Genomic DNA, 20,423 nt, shown 5'->3' on the forward strand with positions numbered 1-20,423 from the left:
AACTGCACATACGGTTCACGTCCACGCTGTCGCGGCATGCTACCAGTGTTAAAGACTGCGATGGAGCTCCGTATGCCACGGCAAACTGGCTGACACTGACGGTGGCGGTGCACAAATGCTGCGCAGCTAGCGCCATTCGACGGCCAACACCGCGGTTCCTGGTGTGTCCGCTGTGCCGTGCGTGTGATCATTGCTTGTACAGCCCTCTCGCAGTGTCCGGAGCAAGTATGGTGGGTCTGACACACCGGTGTCAATGTGTTCTTTTTTCCATTTCCAGGAGTGTAGTAGTTGGTCGCGTAAAATGGTCCAAGATTTCATTTAATTCCTGATCAGGTAGATCAGTTATAGGTAGTGCATATTCGTATACTGTCTTCTGCCCGCCTCCATAGCTGAGTGGTCGGCGCAGCTGACTGCCACGCGGAGGACCCGGGTTCGACTACCCGTACTGCCTGGGAATTCCCTTTGTGAGAGGACTGCAACGGGCACAGCCATCCTCGCGATGTAGTAGCGGCTCCAAAGCCGACAAACCGTTTAACGACCGGGAGAGTTGCGTGCTGATGCCATATACTTCTCCACACTGAATCCAACGACGCCATTCGGAAGAGGAAGACGTGTCGGGCTCGACGGGCTCGCCTAGGGTCAGAACGCAGAACTTTACTTTCATCAGTGTTCTCTGAAGCTCGATCATAGAGAAGACGGTCAGTTACAATACGTAATTATTACAATCTAAAAGTTCTCAGAAAGTTAAAATTGAATTTCTCGATCCACACCGCATCCCGCTTTACGACAATAGAGGAAGAGGAGATACACAAAACAGTGAACAAAGAGTTCAAAAATTCAAATGTGTGTGAAATCTTATGGGACTTAACTGCTAAGGTCGTCAGTCCCTAAGCTTACTACTTCACCTAAATTATCCTAAGGACGAACACACACACCCATGCCCGAGGGAGGACTCGAACCTCCGCCGGAACCAGCCGCACAGTCCATTACAGCAGCGCCTCAGACCGCTCTGCTAATCCCGCGAGGCAAAACGACGAGAGTATAACGGCTGGAACACTGAGATGATACGTCGGTCTTTCCGTAACCCTCCTAAACGATTGTGCCGTGACCTACGTTGCCTCAAAGGGTAGAAACTTTCCCAGGATGCTGATTGATTGTCCAGCACATGTCAGGAAAAAAAAAAAAACTTTGAAGCCCTAACAGGAAGCAGCAATCTACATTTACATCGACATCCATACTGCACAAATCACGGAGTGCGTGGCAGAGTGTGTACTTTCCATTGTACCGGTTATTAGGGTTCCCTCCCTTTTCCTTCACGTACGGAGTGCGCGAAGAATGAGTGATTGTATTCCTGTGTGCGTGCTGTAATTATTCGAATCTTAGCCTCACGATCCCTAAGTGGGCGATACGTAGTGGTTGTGGTATATCCTGAGAGTAATCATTTAAACTCAGTTCTTGAAACTTTGTTAACAGACTTTCTCAGGATATGAGAACTTTTAACATTGCAACGCGTCAGCAATCGTGAATAATTTAATGATTATAGAGAATCCGCCTGGACTGCAAACAGAAACCGGATGTTGACCTAGGTTTCGGCGCGGATACCCACGCCTTCTTCGGAACACACTAAAACTACAAACTGCCTAAAGAGGCAGGGTACAACATTAATACAGAACGCCCAAAAGGGGAAAAGACTCGCATAAAATTAAAATAAACTGTACGTGTGTACCATGTCAATAGTTGTACTTAGCTCAAACGTCAGAAGCGTGCTTCCTCATCCCAGCCAACGTTCGGTGGGCCACGGGTTCTCAGGTAAACTGAGGTGGCGCCGGCAGCTAGGCTGCGAGAATGCCGGAAAGGAATGCGCCTGCGCAAATCGAGAAGTCGTCTTCTTCCATGTGATTGGCATAAAATGTGTTACGAAAGTGGTCAGATGACCGGGTCAAAGGTGCAGGAAGTTAATGCGTGTGTATGTATAATGCCCTAGCTCGAGGACGATTTTATAGGGCTATAGAACGTGGATAGGCTGAATCTATATAGGTGGGATAGGAAATTCCACGGATGGTCAAAACGCATGCACACAGGAAAGACAAAATACCATCAGCAAGAAGCAGGCTAAAAATGTGGGGGATGAGTAACCCATTTTTCAATTACTTGGGGTCTGTGATAGAATTTATGACTACGCTTGGATAAGCGTGTAAAGTTACTATATTAAATTCTAAGCGCTTCATCGCCCTTAATATCTAATGACCGGCAGAGGTCATTTTGAATAGTGCTATCGGATATCTACCAAAATAGTGTAAAAAGAAACTAAAGATAAAGTAGTTTCTTAAAATCAGGTACTTGAGGTACTGGACCATACAGCTTAATCAAGTGAGGTCTGTGAACGCAGAAGTGCTTACTCAGCCGCAGAATCAATACAGAATTTGATAGGGATTCCATCGTTCACTTTTAACGATTTCTGCTGTTTCCCAACACCACTGACGCTAATACTGATTTTACTTTTTTTTCAGGGGTACGAGGATGAAATTGGAGCAATTCCCCTGGGTTTTCCTTTGTAAAGCAACATTTGAAAGCAGAGTTAAGCGTTTCAGCTTTCGCTTTGCTACCCTCAGTGTCAATTCCTGAGGCATCTGCGATTGACTGAACATGAACTTGGATGCCACAAACAACATATACGCAAGACCAGAATTTATTCGGGTTCTGTGAAATTTCATTGGAGTATTCGGCTACGGTAATCATTAAAGACTTCAGGCTCTCTTGACAGCGAAACGATTTTCATTCAGCATCTATCTGTAGTCCTATGCTTTGTTTTAAATCTGTTATGCAACAGTCTCTGTTTCTTTAGTTTTACAGGCAATTTGCAAAGAGGCCCAAAAAGGTTAATCAAGTTGCCTGCGTTTTGCTACTGGAGCTGATTGCCCGAAATTTTGTGGAACTGCTAGGAGTCGGCCGCCAGACCTTCTCGGTGGGGTGAAGGCTAAGAGTGTACAAGAATTCGAAAGCGCGTTCCTGTGCGCGGGCGCGGGATTCTGCTTACTCATCTTCCTGTTTTTCTGGGCGAGACTGGCTGTTTAGATACCGTGGTCGTGCTCGCTAGGCAGCGGCCTCACATCAGAGCGTGCAGTCTTCAGCTACATTGAGCTGGCGTTTGTGAAGGTGAGGTCTAATTCGAGGCAATAAGGTGGAAATGCTGACTGTGGCGAAGCTGCTAGCAGCCAGCTAGAGGCGGTGTATCAACCACTGTACTTATTCCAGTCCAGTGGCCGGATCTCGGAATCGTTCTGAAACGAATTATTATACATTGCTAGAAGACATTTTCATTAGTGTTACAGGTGTACTGACAATTTTTACACAGTATCGTTGGTCATTATTTGGACTGATTCCTTAGTGCAGCAGCGACGCCAATTTTTACGGTCGGTCATATACTTTCCGTACTTAATCTTCGGACCAATGAGTTTCTCTCTCACATCTAGAGTGCTTAGATTCCGGCCGCAACCCCCCCCCCCCCCCCCCCCCCAAGCTTCTAGCAAAGATTGATTCACATTAGACGTCAACGGAAAGAGAAAGCAGTCAAACAGCGGAGTGTTCACACTAGCGGACTAGCGGAACGTCAGCACGACGTAATTTGTCTTAGCCCAGTACCGAACGGTGGAAGTACGGTTATGAGACACCAGCCGCAATACAAAAAGTCGGAATATAATACCAGCACCGAAGGACAAGCAATGTTAAAGTTTATTACATGAAATATACGGTTCCAGGGATCTTACCTGTCTCAAACATTTATGATGTATATATGCAGATTGAAGCGACGAATGAAAATTTCTACCAAAACCGGGATTCGAACGGGGTCCCTAGCTCATTAGACAGATGCACTAACTATTGCGCCAACTTGGTACAGTGGCTTTTACCACATATCTCCTTCACTAAACAAGACTTTTTTCTTGTTTTGGTCCATACTACCACCTCTGAAGGTTTGTCGATGGAGCTCTGGTTCAGCCGGCATACACTCAAACACATCAAACAATACATAATATCCACTGTAGATGACTAACTGCAACTGTGATTTAAAATGTAGATTCATGTAAGTGTGAAATACAACCAGATGATTTTCGAATTTCATATGTCTTTATTGTACCATTAAGTAGTTTTCGAGCCGCTGCAGGCTAATCATCAGACGGTGGTCTTACCCGGATATTATATCTCGGACCAAATCCTGCTGGACGCTAGGGTCGTGCAGTTGGCGAAAATAGTGGAAATTTAGTTAACGAAAAGGAAAAATCGTTCCCTGTTACGAGTGCTCTGTAAGTATCCTAAAATATAACGACTTTTTCGTTTCTTAGACATTAAGTTGGCTAAATTTCCGTTAGTTCCGCTAGAACCACGACCGCACGTTTAGCTGCACATGGTGCGGAATATACAATTCTTCTGACACCTGCACCTGATGAGTCTGCGGTGGCTCGGAAACTATTTAATGGTACAATAAATACGAATCAAATTCATAAAGTGACTGGCTGCATTAAGAAAATTCTCTTGTGATTGGAAACACTTTGAACAGCACAGAAGACGACGATATACAAGGCTATCTAGGTTGAAGTAGATCTAGGGTGAAGTAGATTATATCGTAATTCAGAATAGGTACAACCACTGCCTAAAGACTGCCAGAGCGTATCTCGGCTGACTTGCAAATAAAGTTGAAGAGAGTGTTAGGAAGAAAACCAAAAGAGAAATTTGACCTAGAGAGACTAGAGGAAAAAGATAAGGATGCTGAGTTGGAAAACACATCTATGTCAACTTGTGATAGATAGCCCAATGAAGAAAGTGTAAACGAGAAATAGAAGAGGATGAGACAAAACCTTAATTAATCTGCACAAGAAGTTGTAGGGATGAGAAAGTTAACTAAGACAATGCTGGGTAAGATGGAAGAAAGAAGAAAATGGAAGACAGCAGGAAGAGATGAAGGAAAAAGAATGCACAGGAAGCTGAATACCCAATTATGAAGAGAAACAGAACAGGCAAGGAAAATACGGATGGAAGAGAGTAGTAAAGAAATAGACAAACTAGAGAAAGATGGAAAATATGAAATGATGCATAGATTAGCTGCTGTTCTAGTCTTTGAAGCAAAAAAAAAAAAAAAAGAAAAAGCAAGACAAGTACGGGAATGAAAAGAAGGGATGGCACTCCGGTTCATAAACTGGAGGAAGTGCTGGGAAGGTGGCAAGAATATGCAGAGTGCCTGCCGATATGAGGCTGATCAAAAACCAAAGGATAATGAATTAGAAGAGAAGACAAGAGTTACAGAGGACGACAAAGGATGCTGCTTCTTGGAAGAAGTAGAAAGGGATGAAGCATCATAAAGCAAGTGAAGTTGATGCAATACCACCAGAGTTGTTTACCAGCCTTGGGACTAGTCGCGAGAATCCGTGTAACAAGAGGTATGAGAAAAGTTAAAAGCCAGATAACTTTCTGTGGGCAGTAATAATACCGACTGAGAAGAAAAGGAATGCCAAGACATGCGATGATTTTAGAACTATGAGTTTGGTCTATCATGCAAAAAAAGTTTTATTAAGGGTGATAAATAGAAGACTTTACGACAGACTGGAAAAAAGTATGGCAGAGGAGCACTATGTGTTTAGAAGAAGGAAAGGTACAAGAGATGCAATTGAACTGCTGAGAATCATAGATGAAAGATACACTGAAAAGAGGACGATAAATTTACACTTTTTCATTGACTTCGAGGAAGCTTTGACAAGTTAGAGTGGAATACATTAACGGACATTTTAAGGAAGAATGATATCGACTGAAGGGATAGAAAGTTGATTAAAAATCTATACCTACAACACAAAATACGAGAACAGATTTGGACTGAGATGACACAGGAAAGCACAACTGGAAGGGGAGGGAGGCAAGGTTACTCCAATGCTGCTTGACATATCTTTGGAACCTATTGTTCAGAAATGTTTGAAACAAAATAGTGGAGTGCGGGTTGGTAGTAGGAGGTTAGTATGTACTCGTTTTGCGGATGATACGGTGTTATTGGCAGAGAGCGAAAGAAGTATGACTGGAATTTATTAAATACGACCTATCAGGAAATCGGAATGAGAATTAATAAGAAAAATACAACATATATGGAGATAAGTACAAGAAAAGTAAGAGAAAAAAATAAGTTAGGAAGGAAGATAGAGTTAGTGTTTTCAAATATTTGGGAGTCGAGATGAAAACACCTACGGCACCTGCGAAAGAGGTATTTAGTAATAGGCGGCGGCCTCTACATGGATGTATGGGCAGCGACCTGAGGAAGATACTGTCGAAGCGCTTCATGTGGGGCTCGGCATTATGCGGCGCTGAGAGATGGACACTGAGGAATGAGGAAGAAGGGAGAATACAAACATTTGAGAAGTGGATTTGGAGGAGGATGGAAGGGATAGAATGGGTAAACAAAGTAAAAAATGAGGTGGTGTTGAAAAGAGTGGAGGAGGAGACAGAAATTTTAAAGATAATACGAAAGAGGAAACATTACTGGCTTGGACACTGGATGAGAAGGTTTTTTACTAATGGATGCTATGGACGGAACGGTGACTTGAAGAACAGGACGCAGAAGATGCCAGATTGTGGATAGTACAAGGATAGGAAATAAGAGGGTAGCAAATGACAGGACTGCATGGAGAGCTACATGTGGATACCTTTCCTAGGGCAGATCACTGGTGGTGATGATGATGATAAAGATGAAGATGGTTGCATTTTATACCTACATAAATTGCCAACATCAAACAGTATTAAGAAAGCTGTACAAAGAGCCTTTCTACCGTGTCAAAGAAATCATGAAACCACTGCAACGTGTCTCCAAAACAAGTAACGAAATCAAATTAAGCCCGAGAAGAGACAAAAGCACTTACCCCTTTCCTATAACCTGAGTGAGCGTGGCGAGAACACGTTAACTTCCGATGTTAGCAGATGGCGCCACCATTCCTCCATCAAAGTCAACGTGTAAACATTCTTTTAGAGAAAGTCGACGTTCCGTCCCGTTGACAGTCTGTGTGAAACGACCGTGACAGACGCAAGAACATTGCTAAATACCGGTATACTAACTCCGGGCGCCGTAAACTGTCCCTGCAAGTAGTTTCCATAGTTTCCACAGGCCGTGCTGCAAGTGGGGGCGGTGGCCGGAGCCTTAGCAGACAATGTAGACGGCTCCGTGCCACAAGAAGCGTGACGAGACGTGACGTAGCTCACCCCTGGCGAGGCGAGGCCAGGCCCTGTCAGACGCAGTCCACAAACATTTCTCTCTCCTGCGCAGCTCAAACGGTTACGGGGCAAAATCATACAGATCGTAGGAGACAAGCATAGTACTTTGTGCTAAGGAATTAATGGTCGGTAATGACTATTCCATTTTTATAGACACATACATTGCTTTTGGATTCAGGATGAAGTAGCGAGAAAATACAGGGAGCGAAATGTTTTCTACAACTTGTAAAGAAATCAGACTGCAGTTACAAGAATCGAAAGAGAATGAAAGTAAGCTATGGTTGAGAAGGGAGTGACACACGGCTGTGGCCTACCCCAGATGTTATTCGATTTGCGCAAACAGTAAAGGAAACCAAAGAAAAGTTTGGGAAGAGGGTTCAGACAATAACTTCGAGGTTTGCTGATGACACAAGTCTGTCAGATAAGGAAAAGGGCTCGGACAAATAGTTGAAGGGAATGGACAGTATCTTGAAAAAGAGGTTATAATACGAACAACAAAACATGGGTAAACGATTGTAGTCGAGTTAGGTGAGGAGATACTAAGGGAAACAAATTAGGAAGTGAGACAGTGAAATTAATAGATGAGTTTTGCTGTATGGGCAACAAAATAACTGACAGCCGAAGCAGAGAGGACATAAAAATGCAGACTGGCAACAGCAAAAAAAGCATTTCTGGAGAAGAGGAATCTTAACATCAAATATAAATTTACCTGTTAGAAGGTATTTTCTGTAGGTATTCATCTGGTGTGTGAAACGTGGACAGTCAACAGCCCTGACACGAAGAGAATAGAAGCTTTTGAAATATGGTGCTGCAGAAGAACGCTGAATATTAGTTGAATAAAACGGATAACTAATGTGGAGGTACTGAATCGAAATAGGAACAAATTCTTAGCACAACGTGACTAAAAGGGGGGATGGATTGACAGGGTACATCCTGACGCTTCATGGATTCATAATTTCGGCAAAGGATCGGCAGGGTACATCTTAACGCTTCAAGGATTTACGATTATATATATATATATATATATATATATATATATATATATATATATATATATATATGTGTGTGTGTGTGTGTTATCCAGAGATAAAGAGGCCTGCACAGGACAGACTAGCGTGGAGAACTGCATCAAACCAGTGTACGGACCGAGGACCACAACAACAGTAACTCGGCAAATGATGAAGTGTATGGCAGAGGTCGCAAGTCAAATAGCGCGCCTCGTTGCAAAAAATTTGACACGAGTATGTCAGCACGTGTCGTGGGAGCCTTGAGACTCAGTTCGCTTGTTGCTGGAGCCCACGTTGCGAAATTTAATGCGGAGGCGCAGCTTGCCGGGTTTCGCCGAAGTGCAGTAAGCTGGTATGTGGGTCGCGAGCTGCACCGCCAGCCAGCGCGCCCGGCTCGCTTTCGTGAAGTATCGGCCCCACCTGTGTCCTGGTCCAGTCCAGCATCCAGGCCGCACCAGTGCCCGGCGATGGCATTTATCTATTTAGACATTTATTTTTTGTAGCTTACAATCTTGACTCCCGCCACCTGCAATCTAATGCGGGTCGTATACAAAAAGCCGTATACAACTACAATTAAACAGTCGCTTCCTGATTTGTAATGTAGTTTAAGCATTTATGATATCTGGTGGTAATAAATATACAACAGGAGGAAAAGACAACTCAAATCCTTAAAGCATGCGGCTACATTCGTTTATCATTTATGACTCACTACCAGTTCCTAATCTTAAACACTGGGACACGTCATACTCTTCATGAAGCTCCCACTGCGGACTTCTACATCTGTAACCTACGCTAACATTATTTACGTCTATGTGAGAGACCTCGACTGCTGCAGAGTTCCACGAAAGACATACCATCTCCAAATCATCCCGAACGCAACGCGCGCCATGCCCGAGATGGAGCAAAGGGTCAGCTAATTCCGTCGTCAGCAGAACCATGATACAGTGATGACCTTCACGCTGGGAAACAAGCGACTAGTTCTTGATTGTCGTCGCTCCGCTTCGAAAGTAGAAGCGCGGCCATCATCCAGAAACCGACCACATTTCTGGGTCCATGGATGGCTCTCAACACGGAAATAAATGGCATCATCCTGCCAGTCACGAAGTCCTCGGTCCAGCTGCAAGCCGGATAGGCATATCTTCTTTGCCAGGCATCGCTGTTGTACGCTGCCGTAATCTTCTCACTGGGTTGCGCATCATAGGCGTTTTAGGAATCCCTGCTGACCTTCCTTGTGGATCACTTTTGCCTTTGATTTCAGTACGGTTGAACTCAAAATGTGTACTAAATTTAAAAATGGTTCAAATGACTAAGTACTATGGGACTCAACATCTGAGATCATCAGTCCCCTAGACTTATAGCTACTTAAACCTAACCAACCTAAGGACATCACACATCCATGCCCGAGGCAGGATTCGAACCTTCGACCGTAGCAGCAGCGCGGTACCGGACTGAAGTGTCTTGTACTAAATTTAAGCTACTTACAGAAATGGGAGATAATATTAATGTGAAACGCGTTCCCAATAGGATACTGAAATCTGTACAAGGGAACATGAACATAACCGCATCGATAGACAAAACTAAGTAGGAGGGCAACCGTTCTTGCAACAGTTTACGATGCCCACCTGACACGGACCATCGGTTCCGCACGAGGCTGTAACAGTCGTGCCAGGTGAGCGTTATGTTTGGTTCCGCGCGGAATTAAGTGCAAAGATAAAGGACGCTATGACGTACAAAAGCGATAGGCGCGGGAATAAAAGTCTTATCAGCACAAGGCGACGGACTATATAGTGTGGCACCTCTTAAGACTCCCTGGAAAAGCAGACTTCGGCACCGGAAGGATCAGAAGCGTGTAAAAATGACAGATTGATAAAGTTTAGCATACGAAAAACAGATTTTGCCACGACGTTGAAGGAGGTAGATTTGCAAGCAAAAAGAAAAGAAATATCATTGTGGTCTAACGAATAACTCAACAAATAATGTCCTACTGTTGTCTTGGCCCCACATCATTTGTCTCCTGTTACCAAATGCTGAAAACAATTGAGAAAGTTATGAACGTACACCTTTTCACTCAATCATACAATGCACGCTTTCACGGCTGACGATTTTACTTTTATGAACATTAGGGACGTTTCTGTGTGTGCCGTTTCCTCTCCTCCTGCTTGAGACTCCCTCAGAGGCTATAAAGCCTTCGTTAGTCCGTTTTATGACTCGACGAAGATCAGCAAGCCAAACTGTTTAAGTCTAAAACAACCTGTGAGATACAGTACTTGGAGGAAGAGTTCGACCACTTCACAATTACTTAGAGAACAAATGGCTATTCTGATGCAGAGATAAATAGGGCAAAATACCTTAAAGAACCTGGATCTTCTGTTTAAAAAGAACCAGACAAAGGAAAAGTTTTCCTACCATTTGTATTGACACAGTGTTGAATGCTGTCTATGCCCACCGCTTGCCAGGTCTACAATACAGGAACTTCCCTAAAATAAACATTAATACCCGACTTTAAAACACAAGAGCAATCGCCGTCTGGACCAGGGAACCACAAAATGCGATTCGCCGATCACTATCATGTCAGAATGTACAAGGACACAAATTTAAAAAGACAAAAACAACTTTGCGGAAAGAAGGACTGTAATTTAACGAGTTGTGTGCCTTAGCGATAAATAAATCAAAAGAGTCAACTCCTCTGCAATGCAGTGCCCGAACTCTTACGGGAATCGGCACTGAAGCCACGACGCAAGTAATGAGTATGATGGGCAGGGGCTATATGACAATAAGTTGCGAATGTAGGTCTCACGCGAATGTGGATCTCACGGGAGGCGTGCCAGAGATAAGTCCCTGCAGTCGCACTATCCTCTGTGTCCTTGGTGGCTCAGATGGATAGAGCGTCTGCCATGTAAGCAGGAGATTCCGGGTTCGAGTCCCGGTCGGGGCACATATTTTCATATGTCCCCGTTGACATATCAACGTCTGTAAGCAGCTAAGGGTGCTCATTTCATTGTAATTTCATTCTAATGAGCTGCATGGTCACCGATGGTATATGTTCTTTCAGACATGTCCGAAAGTACAGATACCATCTTCATATAAATCCCGTCACGAGAGTAGCACATGACCAAAAGCTCCTTAAAACGTGCACAACGGAAAGTGTGCTCGCGACCCTGAAGCCAAGTTTCACGGAATCTAGGGGAGCAGTAGTGAGATAGATTCAAGTGGCGTATCTTTCAGACTGCAGCATCTATGTTACATTTAACAGCTTTCAAAGAAAAATAACTAATAAATCTGCAAGGTGTCAAACGGTAAGGTGTTCACACGCTCTTGAGCTCTAACACAGCAGCCGCCACTGGCGATATCGTCAACGTTCACAGTAGTGGACCACGGAGAGTCGCGAAGGTATTGTGGCAGCGAACCGTCAGCACTGGTTCAGCCTCAAGTCTGCGGGTGGGGATTTGCGACCGCCTCGTGGGACCAGTCGTCCTTAAACGGCTCGCAGGCGAGGCATATCTACACTCCCTACGGGTCATCCAGCCTTCTTTCCTGGAAGACGTGCCTTTGGTGGGATATAGGGTAAAGTGGCTACTACATGACGGTGCTCCAGCTCAATTCCCTCGTAAGTGTGGAGCTAAAACACTGGTACAGACAGAACATTTCCACTTCCTCGTGTGTTCTCAATTGTGATTTCAATCATTGAACCTACGTTGTAAGATATCTTTGATCTCAATCTTCAGGTGGGTGTACCACCCTTGGAAAGAATTTTTGCCCATGTGTCGATATGGCCTTTTTGCTCCTGGTCATCTTAAGAATAAGTTCCTGCAGTATGTCCCCATTTAGTAAAATCACCCTGTATACATATACACACATACCTAGAGAGAGGGTGTTGCAGCAGGAATAGTAAACACTTTCGGACGTAGTAATATAGACTAAATCAATAACAAATTCCATACAATTTGCGCCCAATTTTTGTCACAGATTTGTACCTGTTAGCATGAAATAAAAACAAATACTCTCTGAAGGGATTAACCAAAATCAACACTTTCGAATTCTGTTGACAACACCGCGTGCAAGTCTTCTGAGGTCGTCTTGGCGTTCCTTTATGGAGGCAGCACTATTCGTAACCATAATTGTCAAGTCTTCTCTTATGTTTACTTTTTCTTTGAAGATTTAGCCATTCAACCACCTTCATAGGCGACACTCTAAAGGGGTATGGTCAGAGGACATCGGTGGCCAAGAAAGTTGACCACTTCTGTCGACCTATCTTCTGGGTACCGTTGGGTGTAGATGTATCACCGGACGACTAGAATGTGCAGAGTCCCGTCGCGCTTTGCACCCAAAGGACACTTTTCCAATAGTGCTAGAAGTTCGTTTTCAAGAAAATACAGGTAATGATGTCCTACAAGACGATGTGGTAACACCGGAGGCCCAATCAATTGACTGTCAATCATGTCAAACACTTACAGGGAAACAATTATGTAAACTCAGGATCAACTTAAAAACACGAACTTCAGAACATCAACGAAAATGACAGTCGATAAATATACGCGGGCGCACAAGTGTGTGTGTGTGTGTGTGTGTGTGTGTGTGTGTGTGTGTGTGTGTGTGTGTGTGTGTGGTGGGAGAGGGGGGGGGGGTTCAAACTGTTCTACGAAGGTCATTCAATAATTACGGGGACAAATTGGTCTGGGGAAAATACTACTAGTGGGGCAAGTTTGGTACTTTTATCGCTTTAAGTTGGCATCACTGGGATGAGCCATGATCAGCTGATGTATCGACGATGTTTTGTTTATAACCTCCAAAAAACTTTTCAAGATGGCGAGTCCGCTTGAAACGTCCACATTAGTTGAACAACGATTTCTTATTCGTTTTTTACTTGCTGAAGCCGAGAAACCAGTGAATATACAGTGTAGAATGTCTACAGTTTACGGTGAAGGTGGTATGAATCGTGTAAACTTTTTACAAGAGGGTACAGCAGTTCAAAAATGGACGCGACTCAGTGACTAATGAACGCCGTTCTGGACGAGCAGTTGAAGCTTCAACTCCCTCACTTGAAAGTCGAATTGATGAAGTGATTCGTGCAGACCGCCGTGTGACTGTGGAAATTATAGTTGATAAGGTTCAAGTTAGTGCTGGTAGAGTTCCTAATATTATCTGTAATAATAAGCTGAAGTACCGCAAAACATGTGCAAAATGGGTCCCAAAGCAGTTGACGCGGCTACTCGATGAAACAAGGTTGAGAGTGGGCACAGAACTAAAGGAACGTTGTGAAAAAGAAGGTGAGCACTTCCTCAATAAAATTTTAACTAATGACGAAACTTGGGTTCACTATTATGAGCACAAAGCACGGAGTGGAAGCACACCAACTCATCTGCCAAGAAAAAATTCAAAATCGAAGCATCAGCAGGAAAAGTCGCGTTGACGCTGTTTTGGGATGCTGAAGGTCCAGTTTGTTGCGATTGCCTCGAAGAGCAGCGTACAATGAACAGCCAATACTACTCTGTTTTGCTTTTAAACAAGGTGAAGCCAGCCCTGAGAGAGAGATGTCATGGATCTCAGAGGAGAGATGTAATTCTCCAGCTAGAAACGCACGTCCTCATTGCTAAGCTAACCTGTGAAACCATCGACAAAAATGGGCTGGGAAGTAGTACCTCGTCCCCCTTACAGTCCTGATTTAGCACCTAGTGACTTCCACTTGTTTGGCGCACTCAAGGAGGCATTACGTGGGAAGAGATTCCAGGACAACGAGGACGCGAAAAAGATGGTCGGAAATTGGTTCAAACATCAAGCTAAAGAGTTCTTTGCAGCCGGAATAAAGAAGCTTGTAGCCCGTTGGAACAAGCACATTACGTTGAAAATAGAAAAAGTATTGTTTCGTAAAAATAAACGCTTTTTTCTCCAGACCAATTTGTCTCCTTAATTATCGAATGACCCTCGTATTAAAACGTACGATGTGAACGAATAGCGTTGGAAAACGTATAGTCTCCGTTTTGGTGTGCCAGTACCCACGGTAGGAGCCAGTGGAACGATACGCGTGTAGAGTAGGCCACGGGTGGCTGCTGACATTAGCGTCGTTTAACACAGCTGGGAATTACTGACGCCTGGCGGCCACTCTTGCGAAAAACTCCATATGGTGCTGGCACGTTACAGCTCTGTGCGAATTATTCGTCATTAGTCCCTCTCGTGTCATACATGCCACATGAAACTTCCCTCACATATATCAGCACGTAGTGCAATCACGCTTACCATTTCGCAAATAATTCCGAGTATCTAAACAAGGATGTCGCTTTGCGTTGTGCAACAGGAGGAAAGTATGGCTGCCCTCTACTAGGGATGGTTCTACTGGTGGTGATTTTCTTTCCTTGTACTGAATTATATGGCCAATAACAGGGGGCCTACTGTTCAACTTCCATTCCGAATCGTCGTGCATCTTACTCACATATTACTGACAGAAATGAAAGAAAAAATCAAAGTGGCTTAGAGGTATAACACGTGTTTTCCTATTCCTGTCCTCTAGGTTCGACATGGTTAGGTACACTAACGACCAAAATACTAAGCTTATTCGCGAAAGGAAGGAAATGGAAAGATGAGAACTGAGCACTCACGGCAAATGAGATTCCTCAAAGCGCCTGGTAAAAAAATTAAGCAAAGTCTTGTGTTACATATATTTATCATTACGCTAATATATAATCAGGACCTCGTCTGCATAGGATTCATGTAACAGTAATTTTATCATCAAATTTTCCAATGTAATTTCTTGCACTGCCTAGTCCAGTGACAACGACAATGGCTCTACGAAATTACACGTGTCAATAAATAAATAATACTGTCGCAACTCATCAGTCAGTCAGTCAGTCAGTCGAGGGCTGGGGGCAAGGTTCAAATGGTTCAAATGGCTCTAAGCACTATGGGACTTAACATCAGAGGTCATCAGCCTCCTAGGCATAGAACTACTTAAACTTAACTAACCTAAGGACATCGCACCCACCCGCGCCCGAGGCAGGATTCGAACCTGCGATCACAGCAGCAGCGCGGTTCCGGACTGAAGCACCTAGAACCGCTCTGCCACAGCGGCCGGCTGGGGGCAAGGCTACTATGGCTTGTCACCTTCATTGTTTGACCTACACACGAGCACGATTGAGTTAATACTGACAGAAATGGGTAAATATTTGCCCAAAACATTTTACCTAATGTGACTCAGCATTTTATGATCGGAACATCATCGTTCAACATTCGAAAACGGTAGTCTGAGTTCTAATTTGGCACCAACACATATAAAACTTTTATTGAACAATCAGACTGCGAACTCTAGATCTTCACTGGGTCAACCATTGTAATAGACTCTACACGAACTGCAAGAGACATACCCAAAATGAATATGGATGGGGACGGACTGTGACATTACCACCATACTTTTCGCAGACGACCAGCTGCTAATTGCAGATTCAGAAGAAACAGCAATTCAACAAAACTAAATGGGGTACTAGCGACGCACAACCGGAAAATATCTTCCAGTGCTCCGGAAACAATGGCTACGCACAGGAAGTATTTATATAGCGCTAAAATAGTGGTTAATGACGAATTAATGTAAAAGCTAACTACTTCTGAACATAGGACTTGCAACATATCTGTCAACAGATTTAACGCTAACATAGAATACAAAATGAATGGACGCCGTAATGGGCACTTTGGGGAAACACATTAAGAAAGTTCTTAAAATCTGAATGTGTAATCTAGTCTGTTAACCTTGTCTGTTTTACCGAAATGAGACCTGGACACCAAGTTAACAAGGTATGAGATGCACAGAAACATCAAGAATGATATTTTAGGAAATTCACGAGGTAAATGATAGCCGTAGGGAAGTAAATCTTAGTATGGCTCTGAGCACTATCAGACTTAACTTCTGAGGTCATCAGTCAATCTTAGACAGAAAGCAAGATGGACTCAGCAGTTCCATCAGTCTCTGAACAGGTTTTTTTAACCAACCTTTTTGAGAAGAAAGTTTTCCTTCGTAAGTCGGAATTGTGCTCTCTGAACAAGAAAGGACCTTTTACTCTTTCCAGTTTCCAGTTGGGACGGGACTGAAGCAAATCGTAAAGTGGTGCATTATACTCACAACGCCTTATTAATGTCTAATAAATTCTTCTTCCACAACAGAGCAACATTTGGAAGCGTTAACATCTTCTGGTACTCTCTCACAGGTGCAAAGAGAGGTCCGTTAATCACGGAGTCAGCGGTGTAGTTGTCGAAAAAAGAAAGGTAGATTCGATTTGCCTTCTCATCGATGACATAAGCCGAGCATAGATTCGGATTCTGGAAGGAAATCTAAAGGTAATCATCCCAGTACTTTACTCAAGCGGTTTAGGGAAATCATAGAAAACCTAACCTGGTTTACTAGACAGGGATTTGAATCGGCAGTCTACCGGTTCGGTGCTTCGATATTAAGTTTTGAAAGGAGGAATGCTCTCTTCACAGAATCATGAAAGGATCCCGAAACAGTTTCCGGAATAATTCTGGTTGGACATTCGTGTGAGGGGAGGGCGGTGGGAGGAAGGGGCTGGCGGAGAAACACCAGGAACATCGTGGAGGGGGCAGTTGTTAAGTGGTTGGGTCTCGGCATGGGAAGGCATCATGCTGGATGAACGCATGGAGCTTCACATACTCATTCGTGTTCAGAGGCATATTTTGTCAACTCCCAGAGGTAGAGAGAAGTGATACTGCAACCACTTGCGCGACATTTCAGCGGTGCAGTTGATCCGGGCTTCGTTTACGGTACAATAATGGCCGGCCACAGCAGGCTTTTCTTGTGAATGCCTTTCTAGCTCGTGAAGGTATACACCATATGACTGGCTCGCAAGTCTCCTAAATGAACCTTGAGTACAGACGTCATTTCAGAGCGATAAGGAGGACGAATTACAAGCTATCAGCCAATGTTGAGGACTGATACTGACCTTGAAACAGTTTTCTCGGCAATAGGATCGACTACCATTTAAGTTCTTCAAACATGTCTTAGAGAGCGTACAATATTACTGCCGACAGATCTGGTAGTTAGGACTAGCCATATCCCCTATTTATTCATGTCGTTACGAACTAATCTTTACGGTTTTTGAAATAATTATTTCAGAGTTTGAACACTATTGTATGCTAAATATGTTACTACAAATGTTAACCTGGTTCTGAAACCCTCTAACTTTCCTGTTTACGGCTGTTCACTCAGTTCTTGATTGTGATTAATATTACGGGTTCACCGCAAATTCCCCAGGCAGTTAAAGAGAATAGGGGTCAGTCTCCTCAACTTGCCCGAAGGTGATTCAAAATGACATTTTCGCTTCAGTGACTCGTGATCAGTAAGTCACTATGTGCAAGAGACCATACAAGCTGCCCGCCCATCTTAGAGAGAGAGAGAGAGAGAGAGAGAGAGAGAGAGAGAGAGAGCTTATAGACTAATCACGGACATTTTGAAAGACAGTAACCTGCACATAAAATGGATCCTATTCCAGTGGAGGGTTACGGTACATGTGTCCTAAATGTCTGTTCAGAATTTTTCTTGTTTGAGTCCACAGGTGTAGTACTGAACACGGTACGTCGAAAACCGTCAGTTACTTTTACGATTTCACTATTTGTAAATCATATTTCACGCCTCCAGTCTGTCGCGGTCGCTAGGCTACCTGCTGCGCACAGTACGTAAAACACTTATTTCAATAAGGTGTATTCACTGGACAAAATATTAACACCCCCCGGGCCCATACAAGAGCACACTGGTCACTTTGGAGACCTGTATACAGTGTTGTTGCGGTCTTCAGTCTGAAGACTGGTTTGACGCAGCTCTCCATGCTACTCTACCCTGTACAGGCCTCTCAATCTCCAAATAACTATTGTAACTGACATCCTTCTGAATCTGCTTACTGTTTTTCACTCTTGGTCTACCTCTACAATTTTTACCACCCCCCTCCCCTTCTTCTTGTCAAGTTGTGCCACAAATTTCTTGCCTAATTCTATTCAGTACCTCCTCATTAGTTACATGGGCTACCCACCAAATCTTCAGCATCCTTCTGTAGCACCACGTTTCAAAGTTTCTATTCTCTTCCTGTGTAAACTGTTAATCGTCCATGTTCAAAATACTTTCCGAAAAGACTTCCTAACACTTAAATCTATATTCGATTTTAATAAATTTCTTTTCTTCAGAATCAATTTCCTTTCCATTGCCAGTCTACATTTTATGTTCTCTGTACTTTGGCCATCGTCAGTTATTTTGCTGCGCAAGTAACAGAACTTCTCTACTACCTTACTGTTACTGTCCGTTTCATAATTCAATTCTCTCAGCATCTCGTCATTTAATTCGACTACATTAGATTACTTTTGTTGATATTCATCTTATATCTTCCTCTCAAGACACTGTTCACTCCTTTCAACTGCTTTTCCAAGTCCTTTCGTGTGTCTGAGAATTGCATGTCGTAGGCAAATATCAAAGGTTGTTTTGTTTTCTTCCGGAACTTTAATTCCTGCTCCTAATTTTTCCTTTGTTCCCTTTATTGCTTGCTTGCTTAGTGTACAGATTAAATAACATTGGTGACAGGCTACAACCCTATCTCACTCCCTTCTCAGCCACTGCTTCCCTTTTGACTCTTGTAGCTGCCATTTCGTAGAGTGTATTCCAGTCAACACTGTCAAAAGCTTTCTCTAAGTCTACAAATGCTATGAATGTGGGCTTGCTTTTCTTCAACCCACGTTGTAACGGTAAGTTGTATGTTCATATTGCCTCGCACGTTCCTACATTTCTCCGGAATCCAAACTAACCTTTCCCGAAGTCTGGCGGTACTTGTCTGTCTCATACATCTTGCACAGCAGACTGAAGAGTTTTGCCATGGCTAGCTCTCCCAAGGCTGTCAGAAGTTCTGAGCGAAACTCGTCTACTTCCGGGGCCTTTTTTCTACTCAAGTGTTCCAGTAATCTGTCAAATTCTTCTCGCAGTATCATATCTCCCATGTCATCTTCATCTACGTCCACTTCCATTCGTATAATATTGACTTCATAAATATGTATGTATGAGGTACACAGTACGGTGCAGAAATACTACGATGCTGCCATTTACCCTCCAGCGCTGACGAAAGTCATAGCAGCGGTGGGTGCGCTCTGCTAAGTGCTGTTTGCTGTGTGGAATCAGCGCAATACGTAGACATGAGAGAAACGAGCTATCGTGTTTGAAGGAGCCCATGACCACATAGTCAATGGAGTAATTTCTCATAGTCTGGGTTCATAGTCAGGTAAAATTTTTAAAAACCATCGTATTCGCCGCTAACTGTAGAAGGTGTGAAATATACTTCTACAGTCGACGGAGAATATGACGTTTTGAGAAAGGTAAATGAAGTTGTCCGATTTGCCTGTGAACACGGACTGCCTTAATGTGTATACACGGAATGGTGAACCACTGGCAACTACGTAACACTGCATAAGAAAGTAAATAAATTCTAATTGACAGCGACTGCAGAGAATAACACGCCTTCTCAGTATCAATCGGTTTGAAGCGCGACAAGAATTGCTGCTGTAATCGAATGCGGGTCCATCTCAATCTATTTCCTAGCGAATATTGCTAAGGGAACTGCTTGCTACGCGAAGGACCATTGCCCACAGTGCCACGCGAAGCCACACGTCTTAAATGCGCCAAACAACGCAGATAATGGACAGTGGCTGGCAGGAAGCGTGTAGTGTGGTCCGACGAGTCGCGAGTTTGTCTCTTCCTGTTATTGCGCTGCTGGCCGGAGGTGGCTGTCATTTTTGTGGGGTGTTTTCGTACCGTAACTTGGACTAACTCATACACGTTATCGTGAACGTGGACCGGGATGTTTACATCAGCACTCTGTGACCAAATGTGCCCTTTTTCCTACATCTTCGTGAAGAGTACGATTCGGAAAGTCTCGTCTTCCAAGGTGACACTGGGCTACACCAGTACTATCCTGGTTTGACGAACAGCGACCGGCTCGTTAAATAAGCCGCTCATATTCGGGTATAAACTGTCTGGAACTATTTGGGACAGCGGGTGAAACGTTGCAGTCAACATACCCGCAAGTTGGTAGTTCCACAGGACTACTCGAGTGAATAGCTTCTTCTACATCTACATCGATATTCCGAAAGCGCGGCGGAGGGTACGCTGTAATATTACTAACCATTTACTTTCCTGTTCCACTC

The 20,423-nt window shown here is 43.7% G+C and overlaps 1 protein-coding gene and 1 non-coding gene across 3 annotated transcripts in view; one reads left to right on the forward strand and one right to left on the reverse strand.

The window, feature by feature from the left end:
• LOC126281481 (mannosyl-oligosaccharide alpha-1,2-mannosidase IA) overlaps nucleotides 1–20,423 on the reverse strand; it is a 713,290-nt gene that overhangs the window by 92,856 nt on the left and 600,011 nt on the right. The window lies entirely within an intron of this gene.
• On the forward strand, nucleotides 11,111–11,184 carry Trnat-ugu (transfer RNA threonine (anticodon UGU)). Its single transcript has one exon. It is a non-coding gene; the product is annotated as a tRNA-Thr (tRNA).

Source organism: Schistocerca gregaria, chromosome 1 (genome assembly GCF_023897955.1).
Source record: "Schistocerca gregaria isolate iqSchGreg1 chromosome 1, iqSchGreg1.2, whole genome shotgun sequence".
Taxonomy (NCBI): Eukaryota; Metazoa; Arthropoda; class Insecta; order Orthoptera; family Acrididae; genus Schistocerca; species Schistocerca gregaria.